General features: G+C 37.7%; 1 non-coding gene across 1 annotated transcript; it reads right to left on the bottom strand.

The window, feature by feature from the left end:
- Positions 1-18,399: 18,399 nt before the first annotated feature.
- Positions 18,400-18,540, bottom strand: LOC147352797 (U4 spliceosomal RNA). The gene has a single exon (XR_015148464.1). It is a non-coding gene; the product is annotated as a U4 spliceosomal RNA (small nuclear RNA).
- Positions 18,541-20,260: the final 1,720 nt, after the last annotated feature.

Genomic DNA, 20,260 nt, shown 5'->3' with positions numbered 1-20,260 from the left:
GAACTTGAGGGCTCCAATTCTATCATGTTTGCCTTCTCTTGAAAATCCCCTGAAAATAATTTCTTCCCATTTTTGAAGAAGGCAGGTTTTTATCTATTCTCTCTCTTACCTTTGTGCTTTCCAAAGAAAAGTTACAAGAATTTTAGATAACATCAGGTCAAGTGATAGACTTAAATTTTATGAAACCCAGGAAATAAAAAGAAGTGTCAAGCAGAATGTCATTTGAATCTACCTTCTGGCATTCTCTTATCACTGCTGTTGAAGTCATTGAGCCCTGACAAAGCACAAACACAACTCTGATGACTAAAGACGTAGGAAGGCAAGTGATGGGCTTTTTAGTGAGGTAGAATCTTTAAATCCCTGACAGCAAACCTCTAAATTCCTGACAGTAGCCCTCTTGTGATATTCTAAGCATTTCTTTGGGTTATCTGGTGTGCCACGAGTTTTACAGACATGGAAATACAAAGAGGGGTGATAGGGAATGAAATTCACTGCTGGACAGAGGCTTTCTACAGAAGCACTGGTAAAAAACAAACGAATATGGGACCAGGGGAGAATATAAGATAAAGATTTAAATCCTCCTTTAAATTTCATTAGAATGTTTCATAATTGTACTCTCCAGTCTGAATATGATATTAAAGGATTACTTTTTAAAGATGTAATCATAACTCTCATACAAATATAAAATAATCATATGAAGCATTTTATTGAATTCATTTATTAATGAGGGAACTAGCCAGCTCTTAGAATAGGTTCAAAGGAGAATTCAAAGTACCACCCATAATAGGCAGATAAGGAATGCTGAAATGAATTTACAAATAGCAGTCAATTGGCAATTTACAAAAAGAAGTAAAATTTCATTCTACCAAATGCAATTCATTGCATTTCTATGGACAAGAATCATTGGAAATTTTCTAACAAAGTGAATGACTTTTCAATGAATTTAAGGAGAGCTAATTATCACTGCAGATGGTGACTGCAGCCATGAAATTAAAAGACGCTTACTTCTTGGAAGGACAGTTATGACCAACCTAGATAGCATATTCAAAAGCAGAGATATTACTTTGCCAACTAAGGTCTGAATTGTCAAGGCTATGGTTTTTCCAGTGGTCATGTATGGATGTGAGAGTTGGACTGTGAAGAAAGCTGAGCCCCAAAGACTTGATGCTTTTGAACTGTGGTGTTGGAGAAGACTCTTGAGAGTGCCTTGGACTGCAAGGAGATCCAACCAGTCCATTCTGAAGGAGATGAGCCCTGGGATTTCCTTGGAAAGAATGCTGCTAAAGCTGAAACTCTAGTACTTTGGCCACCTCATGCGAAGAGTTGACTCATTGGAAAAGACTGATGCTGGGAGGGATTGGGGGCAGGAGGAGAAGTGGACAACAGAGGATGAGATGGCTGGATGGAATCACTGACTCGATGGACATGAGTCTAAGTGAACTCCAGGAGTTGGTGATGGACAGGGAGGCCTGGCATGCTGCAATTCATGGGGTCGCAAAGAGTCAGACACAACTCAGTGACTGAACTGAATTAAACAAAATGGTTAATCTTTTGATTTACCTATCTGGTAGTTGAAAAAGATAATGTAGAGGCTTTCATGTGTGCTCAGTCACTCTTGTCTGACTCTTAGCAACCCCACAGACCACAGCACAGCAGGTTCCTCTGTCCATGGGATTTTCCCAGCAAAAATACTGGAGTGAGTTGTCATTTCCTCTTCCAGGGGATCTTCCAGACCCATGGATCCATCCATGGCAATTCCATGGCTCCAGAGATTCCTGCATTGGCAGGCATGTTGTTTACTGCTGAGCCACCTGAAACTCACATAATGTAGAAACAGTGTTAAGTAAATTTTAATGTTTTATAATTGTAATTCATTTCTTTTAGTGCAACACATGTGTTACTTCTTTATTATCAGCAAAGCCCTCACTCAAGAAGAACAATTACCGTCACATTTTTGCCACTTCTTAAATCACTGCCATATCTGAAAACACAACTTCTTCTACTCTCACAAAGAATATTAAAAAGTAAGGCATTTGGAATATATCTTCAAGATTAAGCTACTTTAAAGTCATTAAAATGCTATAGAAATTCTCCTCCAAACATGTATCACTCAATGAGAAAAACATCTAAAAAGGACAGAAAATGAATGGGTAAGGTCAGAGGGATACAACTAGGAAAATGAGGAAAGGCCAAAGGATCTTTGGCAGACCCAAGGCTTTTGCTGATAAATTAATGAGGTCTCAAGCCTCTAAAACATTTAGACCCCAAAAAGAAATTAATTTTTTAAAGCCCTTCTGCTCTAGATAACAACTTGAAAATATCACTTTAATACTTTTTGCATTGCATGTTTTTATCATATGTAATTGATGTTGTATTTGATGCAGGGTGACGCTTCAAGTGATTAAGGGCTAATGGGGGCATTAACAATGCGAGACCTAATTCACATTTACACGAGTGATGTTATAATGGGGATTTTATTATATTAATTATGACTACTGGGGGCAAAAAAAAAGGCAGATGAAATACAAGAAACTTCATTCTTTGATAATACAGCTATTATAAAATTTATTGACACAGGTGGTTATTTGTGCAAAGGGAAACACACAGTCCTTATGACTGTTAATCATTACAAGCTTGATGTGCTTGATAATAATTACTAAATTAATCTACCTATTATTGCTGAGTTTTAGAGGTTTCTTTTACTTTTTATCTCTATGGCATGAAATACAAATTAAATCTTTATATAGCTAAACCATCATCATTTGAGTTGGTTGACATGCAAGTCAAGTTAATTTGCTCCACATTCCTGTACCTGTCAACCTCCCAACCCAGTCTAACAGAAAGCCCAGTTCACAGCTAATATTTTGTTGCTGTCTTACAGTGTTTGGATGGTATATAGTTTTAATATTGCAAATTGCTATAGGAGCAAATATTACTAGACCCTGCCACTCTGGAGGAGGTACCCTAAAATAGCTATTGCTGTTGTGAACCCAGAAGTCCTCACTGAGGGTAATTAGAGAGATTCAGTATCATTTTAAACTATTTTGTCTTTCATGGGCAAAATAATTTCTTTGTGTTTGTGTGGAAAGCTTTTTCTACAGACATGAACATCTGAGGCTGTCACATAAAATATCATTTGGAAGAAGAAGCTTTCCAACAGCCCCACCAACCAGTCAAGTGCAGGGAAGAGAGCTCATCTGGCAGTCAAGACTTCAGGGGGCAAGGGAGTCAATACTTGTGGATAATTATGGATTGCATTGCTCCTTAAAAGCAGTAGAAACTAGGAAATGGTGTAATTTTCCATGCCTGTTTGTTACTTCAGCAATATACTGCTTGTAATAAGATTTCACACTTTAATTCATCTGAAAACCTTGTAGTGTTTTACAAGCACTAATTACTGAGAATCTCATCATGCTTAACTAAGACAAGCAAAGGCTTCTGCACAGATCCCATTTTTTAAAGTTGGTAAATAGGAAGAAAAAAATAGCCGTTCTGAAGAGCACTGAGGGAGAATTAGGAGAAAAAACAGCTTGCTGACATCACAGGCTTTTCTTTTTTTTTTTTTTTTTTGAAGTGTTGCTTTGTGCCTTTGTTTATTTTTATTATTATTTTTTTATTTAAATTGCTACCCTAAAAGAATTTGAAATACATCCTAGGAATAATATATTCTGTCTTTCTAATCATTATGCAAAAATTTTATTCAGTGCTTCTATGTGATAGGCACTGAGCAAGGCAATGCAGACAGTGTCCCATAATTGCCGTAAGTGCTGTGCTGAAAGTACATATATAAAAGCCCAGGCGAGCAGAAAGCGGAGTGCCTTAATCTACTCAGAAAAGTTGGAATTGTGGTTGGAGGCACTAGGGCAGGAGCGGGGGATGGGTTTTCAAGCAAAGCAAAAGCAAACAAAAACCCCACCTCGTTTGCAAAGGCATGGAGACATCTCTAGAGCAGCAAATATCTCCATGTGATTTTAGTTTATCTGGGCAAGAAACCAATAGAGTTGGGTTTCAGTATGTATGGGGAAGAGTGAATAGGGTTGAAGAGAGGACTGTAGGTCACAATAAAAATACATTATTCAGAAAGCAAACCCCCATTCTTTTAAGAAAAACCTGAATTTAGATCACTTGGTACTTTAAAATTATATCAGACATGTGCTTTCACAAAACTTGTACTTAATAGTAATTCCCCAAATCTAATTAATTAATATAGCAGCTGCTTAGCTTTTTAGTTTTTTCTAATCTTATTAGAAAAAGATGAATTGGACCCTTTTATTCCAAGATTCCTTATTGCAAAGGGATTAGAAGCAGGTTTGCATTGTAAATTGGGTTTCTTTGCTTTATTGACTGTAAATAGTTCTAGCTTTAATATAGATATAATATAATATCTGTCATTTTTCATTGGTAGCTTTGTACAAGTTGGGCTTTTAAATACAAGTACTTTTTTTACACTTCCACTAAAGTTGAAAACATAAGCATGAAAAATGTATTTATCTGTTTCCTTCCCCTTAGACTCAAAATCAGTTTAAACTTAAAAATTTTCGAAAGCCGTTGACAAAATGGATGAAAAAGTGTTTTGCAAACCAAAATAGCATCACTGTCACTGTTAATTTGCTTTAAATTGCCATAGAAAGAAGATTCTCATTTCATGCTAGCATTTCTCATTGGCTTAAAACCAACCCGTGAATATTATATTTTATGAGCTCAGACGTGAAGTGTATGGGCAAATATTAATCTTGCAAACTACTACTACACTTACTGCCAGAACCACATACCTAGTGGACTAAAGCAATAAAATAATGTATGGCTGAGTTAAAATACGGAATTTTCAGTTTGAAAAATGATGTCACTAGTCCCATTTGAAATGATCCTAGACTCTGCGATGGACTTCATTGTTTCTTGTGAGGTCAGAGACATCCTGGATAAAATAAAAACTAGTACTATGTGAAATTTTCACATTTGGTTTCTCTTGTATTTCTTAGAAAGTGTGAAATCTGTTTGAAAGCATTAGAAAGATTCTATAGAGAGGATTCATATGACAGCTTGGGATGCAGATCATTTTTTTATCTATTCCAGCAAACATTTATTGATCTACTGGTATTAATCAAAGGAAGTATGGTGTTATGTACTAAAAATAATTCAAAGACTCTTTATACCTTGCCATATATTTGGAAGAAACAAATGTTATTAAGTAAGAACAATTCAGTGTGGTCAGAGATACAAAATGTTTTTAGAGACTGAAGAGGAGATTTCTGACTGCCTATGAGGGTCATGCGAAGAGTTGACTCATTGGAAAAGACTCTGATGCTGGGAGGGATTGGGGGCAGGAGGAAAAGGGGACGACAGAGGATGAGATGGCTGGATGGCATCACCGACTCCATGGACATGAGTTTGAGTGAACTCCAGGAGTTGGTGATGGACTGGGAGGCCTGGCGTGCTGCGACTCATGGGGTCGCAAAGAATCGGACACAGTTGAGTGACTGAACTGAACTGAACTGATGAGGGTTAAGGAAAGCTTTGCATTTATATTAAATTGAATAATTGTATGCAGTCAAACTTTACTATGATAAAATAATATATCTATACTTTGAATTCCTCATGATGTACTCACTACTCCTGATTGTTGAACTTGACCATATTATTTATTTCAGGCAAGGAAAAGTTAGCAAAAATAAGACTAGCATAAGTGTAAAACTTGCTCGCTGATTTGGGCTTACCATTGCATTCCAAAAGAATATACCCTGGAGAGCTGCTGTCACTTCAGCAGGGGTTTCAGAGCAAACTGGCAGTCCAGAAACAAGCCCAGCTGGCAAACAGCCTGAAGCAGAGATGCTGAACTAAGTCCAGTTTGGATCACTTGAAAATAGATCTCTGAACATGAGAACAAATACCTGTTGGAAACAACAGAGGTGTGTGTGTGTGTGTGTGTGTGTAGCAAAGCTACTTAATAAATATTTAATCTGAACTTTAAAAGATGAATAAGAATTTTCAAGGAGGATGAAAAGGAAAGATGTTCCAGCTAGATGGAAGAGAATGTGGGAAAATGAATGGAAGCAAGAAATGGCAAGATAAGATTTAGAAACTATGAGTAATTGTTGTTTTTGTTTAGTCACTAAGTGACGTCCGACTCTTTTGTGACCCCATGGACTGTAGCCTGCCAGGCATTGCCAGTTTGCAGGTTATGCCAAGTGATTGGCTCAAAATTAAACTGAAAAGATTGGTTGAGACCACACTGATGACTAGTTTGGAATGTATTCCCTAATGAATAGATATTTTTAAGGAATAATGAATAGACACTGAATAATGAATGCTATCTTTGAATAGATATTTTTAAGGAATATAATGTTGCAATTACTCCCTGGGATAACCTGTTAGGCATGAAAGTCAAAGAGCCCACTTGTGAATTTAGCTGAAGTATAGGCCGAAGGTTGAGTATTGAACTGATTTACCCTTTATATCATCACACGTTGAAATGGTTTTCTTGGTGCATTATTTGCCGTTGGGTCCAAACAATGTTTTTACAGCAAGAACTAAAGTGATTTTTATTCTTTAATTTGGCAACCAAGATTCAAGGTCATAGGGAAAGGGAGGAAGCCTTTCTTTCATCTGACATCTCTCTGATGTTTTCAGGTCCCATCTGTGCAAGGAATAATCATGAAGGGCTGTTTGTCTTTTTTCTTTATTAAGTTTTTAAAGGCAGGATTTTAATTTAGTTATTTTTTAATTGGTGGAAAATTGCTTTACAATTTTGTGTTGGTTTTTACCCTACAACAGCGTGAATCAGTCATAATTATGTGTATATATCCCTTCCCTCCCTGCCCCGCATCCCACTCTAGATCATCACAGAGCACCAGACTGGACTCACTGGGTTATTTAACAACCTCCACTAACGGTTTCACACATGACAGTATATATATGTCAACGCAATTTTCTCAGTTTGCCCACCCTCGCCTTCCCTCACTGTGTCCACAAGTCCATTCCCTACTAGGTTCATCAGTATCATTTTTCTAGATTCCATATATATATAAAATACATATTAATGTATGATACTTGTTTTTTCTCTTTTGAACTTACTTCAGTCTGTATAAGAGGCTCTAAGTTCATCCATCTCCTACAACTGACTCAAATGCATTCCTTTTTATGGCTGAGTAATATTCCATTGTATAAATGCACCATTCATCTGTCAATGGACATCTAGGTTGCTTCCATGTCCTGGCTATTGTTAATGTGGCTACAATGAACATTGCGGTACATGTGTGTTTTAGAAACGTGGTTTTCTCAGGGTATATGCCCAGTAGTGTGATTGGTGAGTCAAATGGTAGATTTATTCCTAGTTTTCTAAGGAATCTCTATACTGGTTTCCATAATGGCTGTATCAGTTACATACCTATCAACAGTGCAGGAGGGTTCCCTTCTCACCACATCCTTTCCAGGATTTATTGTTGTAGATTTTTTTTTTTTTTTTGATGGCTATTCTGATTGGTGTGAGGCGATATCTCACTGTAGTTTTACTTTGCATTTCTCTATTAATGAGTGATGTTCAGCATCTTTGCACGTGTTTATTGGGCATCTGTATGTCTTCTTTGGAGAAGTGTCTGTTTAGATCTTTTGTCCACTTTTTGATTGGGTTGTTTATTTTTCTGATATTGAGCTGCATGAACTGTTTATACATTTTGGAGATTAACCTTTTGTCAGTTACCTTGTTTGAAACTAATTTCTCCCATTCTTAGAGTTGTATTTTCATATTGTTTATTATTCCCTTTGCTGTGCAAAAGATTTTAAGTTTTATTAAGTCTAATTTGTTTTTTCCTTTTTCTCTTTCCATTAATCTAACAGGTCAGTTAAAGAGAATCTTGCTTCAATTTATGTGAAAGAATGTCCTGCCTATGTTTTTCCCTAAGAGCTTTATAGTTCTGGTTGTATTTAGGTCTTTAATCCATTTTTAATTTATTTTTGTGTTTGGTGTTAGGAAGTGTTCTAATTTCATTCTTTTATATGAAGCGGTCAAATTTTCCCGGTACCAATTATTATTGAAGAAGCTATCTTTTCTCCGTTGTATATGCTTGCCTCCTCTGTCAAAGATAAGGTGCCTATAGGTATGTGGGATGATCTCTGGGCTTTCTGTCTTGTTCCATTGGTCTATATTTTTGTTTTTGTGCCAGTACCATACTGTCTTGATGACTGTAGCTTTGCAATAGAATTTGAAGTCAGGGAAATTGATTCCTCCAGCTCTATTTTTCCTTCTCAACACTGCTTTGATTGTTCAGAGTCTTTTGTGTTTCCACACAAATTGTGAAATTATTAAAACACAAATTGAACACAAAGTAGAACACAAACTGTTCTACTTCTGTGAAAAATGTCAGTGGCAATTTGATAGGGATTGTATTGAATCTATAGATTGCTTTGGACAGTATGATCATTTTCACAATATTGATTATTCTAATCCAAGAACATGGTATATCTCTCCATTTGTTTTTCCCATTTTGATTGCTTTCATCAGTGTCATATTTTTCTGCATATAAGTCTTTCATCCCTTTAGGTAGGTTTATTCCTAGACGTTTTATTCATTGTTGTAGTGATGAATGGGATTACTTCCCTAATTTCTTTTCTTATTTTTCATTTTTTGTGTATAGAAGTGCAAGGGATTTATGTGTATTAATCTTATATCTTGTGGCTTTACTAAATTCATTAACTATTTCTAGTAGTTTTTTGGTGGTGTTTATAGGGTTTCCTATTATAATATCATATCATTTGCAAACAGTGAGCTTTACTTCTTTTTGCATCTGGATTCCTTTTATTTCTTTTTCTTCTCTGCTGTGACTAGGACTTCCAAAACTATATTGAATAATACCAGTGAGAGTAGGCACCCTTGTCTTATTCCTTATCCTTTCATTTTTTCATTCTTGGGAATAATGCTTGCTGTGGGTTTGGGTCAAAAATGGCCTTTATTATATTGAGGTAGGTTCCTTCTCTGCTGATTTTCTGGAGATGATCATATGGCTTTTATCTTTCAATTTGTTAATATGGTGTATCACACTGGTTGATTTGCATATATTGAAGAATCCTTGCATCCCTGGGATAAACCCCATTTGATGATGGTGGATGATTCTTTTAATGTGTTGTTGGATTCTGCTTGACTGAACTTTGTTGAGGATTTGCCTCTATGTGCATCAGTGATACTGGCCTGTAAATTTCCTTTTATGGTACCTTTGGTTTTATTATCAGGATGATGGCAGCCATGTAGAATGAATTTGGGGGTTTTCCTTCCTCTGAAATTTTTTGGAACAGTTTGAGCAGATTAAGTATTAGCTCTTCTCTAAATGTCTGATAGAATTCACCTGGGAAGTCATTTGTCCCTAGGCTTTTGTTTTTTAGAAGATTTTGGGTCACAGTTTCAATTTCAGTGCTTGTTGCTTGTCTGTTTATATTTTCTACTTCTTCCTGGTTCAGTCTTAGAAGGCCGCACTTTTCTAAGAATTTTTCCATTTCTTCCAAGTTGTCCATTTTATTGGCATGTATTTACTCATAGTAGTCTCTTATAATCCTTTGTATTTCTGCACTGTTTGTTTTAACTTGTCTTTTTTCATTTCTATTTTATTGATTAGAGTCTTTTGACTCTATTGATTTTATTGGTTTGAGTCTTCTCCTACTTTTTTTATTGATTTTGGCTAATGGCTTTCCAATTTTGTGTATCTTCTCAAAGAATCAGGTTTTAGTTTTATTGCTCTTTGCTCTTTTTTTCATTTTTCTTTTCTTTTTTTCATTTATTTCTCCTCTGTTCTTAATGATTTCTCTTCTTCCAACTTTGGGGTTTTCTTGTTCTTTTTCTAGTTGCTTTAGCCATATGCTTTGGTTCTTTAACATTTTTCTTGTACTTTGTGACAAGCTTGAATTGCTATACACTTTCCTCTTAGCACTGCTTTTACTGCATCTCATAGATTTTAAGTTGTGTTTTCATTTGCATTTGTTTCTAGGTATTTTCTTCATTTCCTCTTTGATTTCTTCAGTGACTTCTTGGTTATTTAGAAACATATTGTTTAGTCTCCATATGTTTGTGTTTTCTACAGGTTTTCCCCCACCACCCCCCGTAACTTATATCTAATCTTATAAGCATTGTGGTCAGAAAAAAAGCTTGATACAGTTTCAATTTTCTTAAATTTACCAAGGTCTTATTTGTGACCAAGATGTAATCTACCTTGGAGAATATTCTATGTGCACTTTAGAAAAAAGTATATTCTGCTGTTTTTGGATGAATTATCCTAGAGACATCAATTAGGACTATTTCATCCAATGTTGGAGAAGGCAATGGCAACCCACTCCAGTACTCTTGCCTGGAAAAATCCCATAGATGGAGGAGCCTGGTAGGCTGCAGTCCATGGGGTCGTGAAGAGTCGGACAAGACTGAGCGACTTCACTTTCACTTTTCAATTTCATGCATTGGAGAAGGAAATGGCAACCCACTCCAGTGTTCTTGCCTGGAGAATCCCAGGGACGGGGGAGCCTGGTGGGCTGCCGTCTATGAGGTCGCACAGAGTCAGACACGACTGAAGTGACTTAGCAGCAGCAGCAGCATCCAATGTATCACTTAAGGTTTGTGTTTCCTTATTCTGTTTGGATGATCTGTCCATTGGTGTGAGTGGAGTGTTAAAATCCGCCACTACTATTGTGTTTCTATTGATTCCCCCATTTATAGTTGTTCACATTTGTTGTACACATTGAAGTGCTCCTATGTTAGGTGCTCCTATATATATTTATAATTGTTATATCCTCTTCTTTGATTGATCCCTTGACCATTATGTAGTGTTCTTCCTTCTATCTTTTAATGGTCTTCATTTTAGTCTATTTTATCTGATATGAGTATTGCTTTCTTTTGATTTCCATTTTCATAAGATTTTTCAGCACCTCACTTTCATTCTGTATGTGTCCCTAGGTCTGAAGTGATTCTCTTGTAGACAGCATATATAAGGGTCTTGGTTTTTGTATCCATTCAGCTAGTCTGTGTCTTTTGGTCAGAATATTTAGTCCATTTACATTTAAGGTAATTATTGATATATATGATCCTATTACCATATACTTTACTGATTTGGGTTTGTTATTGTATGTCTTTCCTTTTTCTTGTGTTTCCTGTCCAGAGAATTTCCTTTAGCATTTGTTATAGAGCTGATTTGGTGGTCGTTATTTCTCTTAACTTTTCCTTATCTATAAAAACTTTTGATTTCTCTGTCAAATCTGAATGAAATCCTTGCTGGATAGAGTAATCTTGGTTGTAGTTGTGGTTTTTTGTTTTTCCCCTTTCATCACTTTAAAGTATATTCTGCAACACCCTTCTGGCCTGCAGAGTTTCTGTTCAAAGATCAGCTGTTATCCTTATGCAGATCCTTTTGCATGTTATTTGTTGCTTTTCCCTTGCTGCTTTTAGTATTTGTTCTCTGTGTTTATTTTTTACTAGTTTGATTAATTTGTGTCTTGGTGTGTTTCTCTTTGAGTTTATCCTGTATGGGGCTCTTAGAGCTTCCTGGACTTGAGTGACTATTTTCTTTCTCATGTTAGAGATTTTTTTATTATTATAATCTCCTCAAATATTTCTCATGTCCTTTGCTTTTCTCTTCTTCTGGAACCCCTATAATTCAGATGGTGGTGCACTTAATGTTGTCCCAGAGATTTCTAGGACTATCCTCATTTCTTTTCACTCTTTTTTCTTTATTCTGCCTCAGTTATTTTTACCATTCTATCTTTCATCTCACTTACCCATTTTTTGCTTCACTTATTCTGCTAATTGGTTCCCTCTAGTGTATTTTTATTTCAGTTATGTTGTTCATTGTTGCTTGTTTGTTCTTTATTTATTTTAGATCCTTTTTAAATGTTTCTTGTATCTTCTCAAGTCATGCCTCCATTTTATTTATTTATACCTCCATTTTATTTCCAAGGTTTTGGATCATCTTTACTATCATTGCTGCTGCTGCTGCTGCTGCTGCTTCTAAGTCGTTTCAGCCATGTCCGACTCTGTGCAACCCCATAGATGACAGCCCACCAGACTCCCCCGTCCCTGGGATTCTCCAGGCAAGAACCCTGGAGTGGGCTGCCATTTCCTTCTCCAGTGCATGAAAGTGAAAAGTGAAAGTGAACACTCAGTCACATCTGACTCCTAGCAACCCCATGGACTGCAGCCTATCAAGCTCCTACCCCCGTGGGACTTTCCAAGCAAGAGTACTGGAATGGGTTGCTATTACCTTCTCCTTACTATCATTACTCTGAATGATTTTTCAGGTAGACTGCCTATTTCCTCTTCATTTGTTTGGTCCAGTTATAGTGGGTTTTACCATGCTCTTTCGTCTGTGGCACGTTTCCTTGCCTTTTCATTTTGTTTAATTTACTGTGTTTAGGGTTTCCTTTCCACAAGCTGCATAGTTGCAATTCTTCTTACTTGTGGAGTTTACCCCTAGTGTGTGAGGTTGGACCAGCGCCTTGCGAAGGTTTCTTGGTGAGGAGAACTGTTTTCTGTGTTCTGGTGCCTGGACCTGAATCTTGTCTCTTTAAAGGGAAGTGCCACACTCAGTGTTGTGTTATATGGTTTCTGTGGGCTTGGTATGACTTTGGGCAGCCTGTCTGCTAATGGGTAAGGTTGTATTCCTGTTCAGTTTGGCATGGGTCATCTGGCACTATACCCTGCTGGCCTTGGGGTGAGTCCAGATCTTAGTGTTGAGATGGAGGCCTTTGGGAGAGCTCTTGCCAGTTAGTATTCCATGTGGTTGGGAGTTCTCTGGTGGTCCAATGTCCTGTACTCATGTCTCCAACCTTGGAGGTGCTGGCCTGACCCCTTGCTCGAGCACCAAGACTTCACAAACCACACAGCACAGAAGGGAAAAGTAAAGGAATAATAAAGGGGGGGGGAAATCAAACTAAACTACAAACAAAAAAGGACAGACAAAATCCCAAGACAAATGGTAAAAGTAATATTAATCAGACAGGAAGACACAAAGAAATTCACATTCACCAAAAGAAAGAAAAGAATAAAAAGAGGAAACAAAAAAAGAAAGAGAGCAATCAGACCAATGAACAAACCCATAAATGAAAACCAATGCTAAAGCCTAGAGTAGGAAAAATACAAAACCAAAAATATGGAAAAATGCAATCTAATGAAAAAGTGAAGAAATAGGAAAAAGACAATAAAAAAGAATTTATTTAAAAATAAAACACTAAAAAAGAAAAAAGTAAAAATAAAAAGGATTATTTAAAAAGGAACAATAGAACAAGACAAAATGAAAAAATAAAACAAACATATACATTATGTGTGTGTGCATATATATATATGTGTGTGTGTGTGTGTGTGTGTGTGTAAGTAAATAATTGTTAGTCGCTCAGTCATGCCCGACTCTTTGTGACCCCATGGACTGCAGCCCACCAGGCTCCTGTGTCCATGAGATTTTCCAGGCAAGGGTACAGGAGTGGGTTGCCATTTCCTTCTCCAGGGGATCTTCCTGACCCAGGGATCGAATCCAGGTCTCCTGCATTGCAGGCAAATTCTTTACTGACTGAGCTAGGAAAAGAAAGGAAAGGAAAACATATATATATCATATATATATATATATATAGAGAGAGAGAGAGTGACAGTAAGAATATCATCCTGTGATTCAGTTGTCCTCATCATATAGTGTGTTCCAGTCAATCTGTCTACTCAGAAAGTCCCCCAGTGTTTCTAGGAAGGTCTCTGAGCCTGCTATGGGCACTGAGGAGTCAATTCCTACTCAGACCTGGCCTTACACCAGCTTCATCTTGCTTCCAAAGCTCACAATTGCCCCCTAAGTGCACCGTCTCGGGCTAATTGTGGGGACTTAATCCACTGCGCCTGCTGTTGCAGGGGTGAACTCCTTCCCTCTTCCTTAGTCACACAGCCACTGGCGCTCCTCTTTGCTTTTGGCCCTGCCTCTACCGGTAGGTCACCCTCTGACTTCTGTTTCCCACCCAGGCAAGAGTGGGCAAAGGCCAAGGCTTATTAAGGCTCACTTGCTAAATCTGGTGGGGAGAGGCAGGGGTATGACAGCCAGAGTTTGGATGTGCAGGGAGTGCTTGCAGTGGTAGAGGCCTGTTGGTTGTTGCTACAGTCTGAGGTGGGTTGTGCACTCTCCCAGAGGAATTAATCCCAAGTTCTGGGTCTCTAGGAAGAGCCAAGCTGCATAGGCTCCTAGGAAGTTGTGAGCAGTGACCCGCACCTGCTCACAACTAGGCATCTACTGCAGCATGGCAGCCTGTCAGTGGCAGGTCCACAGATGTGCCTATCTCTGGAGTTGCCAACCCCAGCCAGTCCTACCCAACTATGGCACTTACAAAGTCAGGGTCCTGTAGTCTGGGAGTACACAGAGTTAGAGGATCTGAGAGTTAGAAGGTCCTTGGGGCAATGATCTCTTTCTATTTGACTTTTATCAGCATTTGTACTGGGATTGACTTTAATTTAGTGCATTCAGTTTTTCCCCCAAACCTCTGCCTTCCCTGCAAACACAGCAAAACTCATTCAAATCTTCACCAACCACAGGAAACACAGCATCTAAGGTACCCCTCTGAAGTCTCTTAAAGAGGCAGGTGATGTGGCTACTGTCGCAGTGAATATGCTGGAGATTTATGGAAACTATGATTGTGTTACAGGGAGCTTGCTCACACAGACATAAATCTGTGTAAAAGAGTCAGTCAAGCCATATAAAGAAGCCATGAGGAAAACCACAACTGTCAAGGCCTGTACTTATTAGCATTATGAAATTAAGGAATGTTATAAATCTTTATTTACATATAGATATACCCATCTTGTTCTAAGCCATCTTCATATTTAACAGTATTTCTCTATCACCAATCAGTACAGCAGGTCATAGTTAGAGGGAAATAAATCAGTGATTAACACAAAAATATTATGATTTCTTACATTTATGTAGTGTGCTCTAGTTTACAAAGTGCTTTCAAGATCACTGTCTAACTTTTAAAGTCATTATAAACTTGTGAGTCAGCAGTGTATGTATTTTCTAACTTCTGTGGATCTGATAACCCAGCCTTAGAAAGTTTAAGAAAAATTTTGTTTACAGTTTCAAAGTATGTTAATAACTTATTGTTCAGCATGGGTCTTTTGACTCCGTGGCCAAGACTCTTGACACTAATTGAAGGAATCTCAAAATAATCACACTTGTGCTGTATGAGCTCTCAGAATTAGACTTGTATCCAGCCGTGGTGTAGGTAATGCTGTAAACTGAAGGTATGTGTCTCCAAAATTCACATTGTTGTTATTCAGTTGCTCAGCAGTATCCAACTCTTTGCAAATCTATGGACTGCGGCACATCAGGCTTCCCTGTCCTTTACCATCTTCTGGAGCTTGCTCAAACTCATGTCCATCATGCCAGTGATGCCATCCAAACATCTCATCTTCTGTCATCCCCTTCTCCTCCTGCCTTCAGTCTTTCCCAGAATCAGGGTATTTTCTAATGAGTTGGCTATTCGGATCAGATGGCCAAAGTATTGGAGCTTCAGCATCAGTCCTTCTAAAGCATATTCAGGGTTGATTTCTTTTACGATTGACTGGTTTGCTTCCTTGCAGTCCAAGGTTCTCTCAAGAGTCTTCTCCAACACCACAGCTCAAAAGTATCAATTCTTCAGTGCTCAGTTTTCTTTATGGTCCAACTCACATCCATACATGACTACTGAAAATCATAGATTTAATGATTTTTGAGGCTGTATGGACCTTCTGTGTTTGAGCCTATATAGACCTTTGTTGGGAAAGTAATGTCTCTGCTTTTTAATATGCTGTCTAGGTTGATCATAACTTTTCTTCCAAGGAGCAAGCGTCTTTTAATTTCATGGCTGCAGTCATTGATTTTGGAGCCCAAGAAAATAAAGGCTGTCACTGTTTCCACTGTTTCCCCACTTATTTGCCATGAAGTAATGGGACTGGATCCAGTCCATGGTGACTGGACTAAAATAATCATCTAGTTTGTTCTATTTCTTACTCAATACTACTGCTATATGAGCAGTCTAATGAAATGAGCTTCTGTGAGATGAAAGCAGGTGATTAACTAGTAAAATCATAATATCCTTTACATTTATGTAATGCCTCAGAATTTCAAGCTTCCCTGGTGGCTCAGATGGTAAAGAATCTGCCTGCAATGTAGGAAACCAGGGTTCAATCCCTGGGTTGGGAAGATCCTCTGGAGAAGAGAATGACAACCCACTCCAGTATTCTTGCCTGGAGAATCCCTTGGACAGAGAAAACTTGTGTGCTACAGTCCATGAGGTTGCAAAGAGTCGGACACAACTGAGCGACTAACACTTTTTCAGAATTTGAAAAATGCTTTTATAACTAAAATGGAAATTACTGATTTTAACTCTGTTACGTATTTCCTCAGGGGAAGCATTTGCATCAAAATAGGACTCCAGTACTCTTGCCTGGAAAATCCCATGGACAGAAGAGCCTGGTGGGCTGCAGTCCATGGGGTCGCTAAAAGTTGGACACGACTGAGCGACTTCACTTTCACTTTTCACTCTCATGCATTGGAGAAGGAAATGGCAACCCACTCCAGTGTTCTTGCTCGGAGAATCCCAGGGACAGGGGAGCCTGGTGGGCTGCCGTCTATGGGGTCGCACAGAGTGGGACACGACTGAAGCGACTTAGCAGCAGCAGCAGTAGCAGCAGCAGCAGAAGAACTTATATAAATTCTTATACATCACTTAATAAATTCTAATTTCATGATTATTCAATTGAGGAAACATATGCCCCCAGTAGTGAAAGATTTACAAGAATAACTCACTCAATTAATTACCTGAGACTCAAAATCTTGTTTTCCTAACTCCCAGGTCAGACATCACACAATTATGATGCTATATATCGTGCTGAGGAATGACAGCTTTATCTTATTCCCAACTCCAAACACCCAACCACAGTTGAAACATGTAAACCACGCACACAATACTTTAGGATTATTGTCCATATACAAGTGTCAACTTGTATCACCCTGTTCTTTGCATATACCTTAATCAACATTGTTCTGGCCAGCAACATTTTTGTAAATATCCAAAAGCTTAATTTTCATGGCCTGATTTTCTGATGATTGATTTCACTTATCTATCACCTCCAGCAGCTATTCTCTTTTGTCTGTTCTGTAGCAACCCAAAGGAACACTCAACCTTTTTTCTTTAATTTAATTTATTTTAATTCCAAAAATAAGTAATGCATTTATGAGTAGCAAAGTTTACTGAAGGCTTTGTGTGATTGGAAGGCCTTATATCACAGAAAAACATAATGTAAAGTATTCAATTCAGTTCAGTTGCTCAGTCATGTCCGACTCTTTGCGACCCCATGAATCGCAGCACGCCAGGCCTCCCTGTCCATCACCAACTCCCGGAGTTCACTCAGACTCACGTCCATGGAGTCAGTGATGCCATCCAGCCATCTCATCCTCTGTCGTCCCCCTCTCCTCCTGTCCCCAATCCCTCCCAGCATCAGAGTCTTTTCCAATGAGTCAACTCTTCTCATGAGGTGGCCAAAGTACTGGAGTTTCAGCTTTAGCATCATTCCTTCCAAAAAAATCCCAGGGCTGAGTATTAGCCATAGCTATTAAAAAGAGTTCTTTAACATCCCATACTAAGTAATTTCTCAATGGCTATTTAATTGGTCATATTTTCAATGACCATCCTCATAATTTAATTTTCATTACAAATCTGCATAAAAGTTTGTTTTCCATCCATTATTCTACCTACCTTTGTGTATGCAAAGATTCTTTAAGTATTCTGATATAATAAATGCCATATATTCAGATTTCTTTTGTGGTAGAACAGAGTAACTGTCACAGGCCTTTAAAAATTCATCAGTTCTTCGTTCCACCTAAGTCACTCTATGTGGAAGGTTGCCATGATGAAGTACAATTCTCATACTAGACACCCACATCAGAGTAGAAGTGACTATGCTCAATTCAGGTTTTAAATCACGCTTTTTACAATCCTGCTCTAGGAGATAAGCGAAGAATTTCCCTTGGAAATAAAGGCTGGCTGTCAAACTTGCTTTACATTATGTCAGTACAAGATACCAATCCTAAGTTTCTGCAACATCAATCACAAACTGAACAAACCATGTTTAAACAGAAAAGCTAGTGTGTACATGTAATCATTCAAGATGCTCATAAAACAGGTACTCCTCACGATTTAATTAAGTAGGAAGTTTCTCTTTATATTTTGTAAAACCAATGTGTTGCCCTGGTTCTCAGATCTCTATTTCCTGGTCCCTGCATTGCCTTAAGTAAAACTCACTGTTGTTTTCTGTCTTGGGTCTTGGGTACAGCAGGTAATAAAAATTAGAAAGAAAATATACAGTCCCTAAACTTTTTTCAGCTAAAGATACTTTTTCTTTTTTTTTTTTTTTTTCTTTTTATTCAGTCTCCGTAGAGACTGTCAAAAATTGCCAATGCCGACTATATTTCAAGTCGTCACTGCGGGGTATTGGGAAAAGTTTTCAATTAGCAATAATCGCGCCTCGGATAAACCTCATTGGCTACGATACTGCCACTGCGCAAAGCTCTAAAGATGCCTCAGAGGTTAATCCTCTACCCTTTTTCTATCTACTCTCACTTCCTTAGTGATCTCAACCAGCTTTATGGCTTGATTTGGTTATATTATTTCTCTCCTGAATGACAGATTCGTATGACTGCCTCGAAGTCCAAAACTGAGTTCATGATCAACAGTCCCCCACCCCCAGCAAACCAGTTTCTTCCTGGAAACTTCTCCATCTCTGATAATGGCCAACATATCTTTTCATCATCCTTTTCTCTCATGCTTATTTTCAACCTATCAAAAATTCCTATTTTATCTTCAGACATATCCACTTCTCAATATCTTCACTACTTTCAAGTCACAAAATTCTCTTGCTAAATTATTGTGATAGTTCTTCTCTTGATTTGCCATCTTATATTCTATTAGCAACAGAGAAGCAAGAATCATCTTGTGTCCAAATGCAAATAAATATTCATGAATTGTCTGTTGGCTCTTAGATTTGGACTTGCTGTATATTCACCATTCTGTTTCTGAGCTAGAAGCATGAAAATTACAATTTCAAGTCTCTTTGGCTAATTGTGCTCTTGTTAAGATATATCAGTAAGAAGCACTGATGAGATTTTAGCAGTTTGGAAAAAGGAAGAATATATGTTCTCTGCTTCTTGCTCCTGTAGTAGCAGCGCAAGAGACTTCAAGTAACCAAGGGTTCCAGCAGCATATAGTGAGTGTCACTGGTGATATAAACATCAGCAGGGGAAACTCCGGTTCAGTGATGCTTCCTGTAACAACAACAACAATGGTGACCTGGTTGTCCTGTAGAAATAGCAGTGAGGATTCCTTCAAGCCAGCAGCCAGGGCAGGTCTGTGGGCTACGACAGGGACTGTGGCAGAGTTCCATCTCTGGAGAAATCCTATTCTCCTTTATGCTCTTCCAATTCTAGTGCCTTATTTAAGTCACTGTCTCTGTTTTCCTGACTGGATATTCATCAATATTATATAGATGTAATAAATTAGGGTAAGTGCTATGATTGTTACAGAGGAATAGTTGATGTAGGGGAAAAAAAATAATCTTCATGGGAAGAAGCAAGAAAAAACTTCATATGGAGGAATTTCTTGCTAAGGATCTAAAAGATTGAGTTAGTAAGGGATTGGGGTGAAGAAAAAGAAGAGAAAAAACCACCAAGTATAAAGTTATATAGACTTTTTTAAAGTATATTTTGAGAAGGATTGCCTTAAGGCTTAAAATGGACTTTATTTTTTTCAGGACATTTTTTTCTTCTACGTTTTCAAGAAATCACTCTACCCTAGTTGAGTAATTGTATCCAGACTTCTTTTACTCTCTTATTAAACATGGTCTTCTTCTTAACCCCTTTTAACTCCACAGGATTACAGACTATAACTAGCCAAGGGCAAAATTGGGAATAAAAAAGGTTGTATAAACAAGTTCCATATACTCTGTTTGACAGATGAAAAAAGTTAGGCTCTATGGAACCCAGGGGAATGCATTGAAACATATTTAATCAATGTTTGTAAATTGCTTTGAGATTCTGAATGAATGTATACATATGAAAAGTTATATCATCGTTTTTCTTATCTTTTCTTACAGTGTAGTTTGTTTATGAGATTATAATTTGGTGAACAGCAGAAAGTAGGTAGCTGCCCAGATTTAATTTAAGAAGGACAACTTTATATCATGAAAATAGTAAATTTCTACTAAATTTTATTAGGATTGCTTTCTTACACCAAG

Source organism: Bos grunniens, chromosome 19 (genome assembly GCF_055505025.1).
Source record: "Bos grunniens cultivar Pamir isolate PY7600 chromosome 19, Bosgru_T2T1.0, whole genome shotgun sequence".
Classification (NCBI taxonomy): Eukaryota; Metazoa; Chordata; class Mammalia; order Artiodactyla; family Bovidae; genus Bos; species Bos grunniens.
The sequence above is the reverse complement of the archived record's forward strand: the minus strand, read 5'-3'. Positions and strand labels throughout refer to the sequence as shown.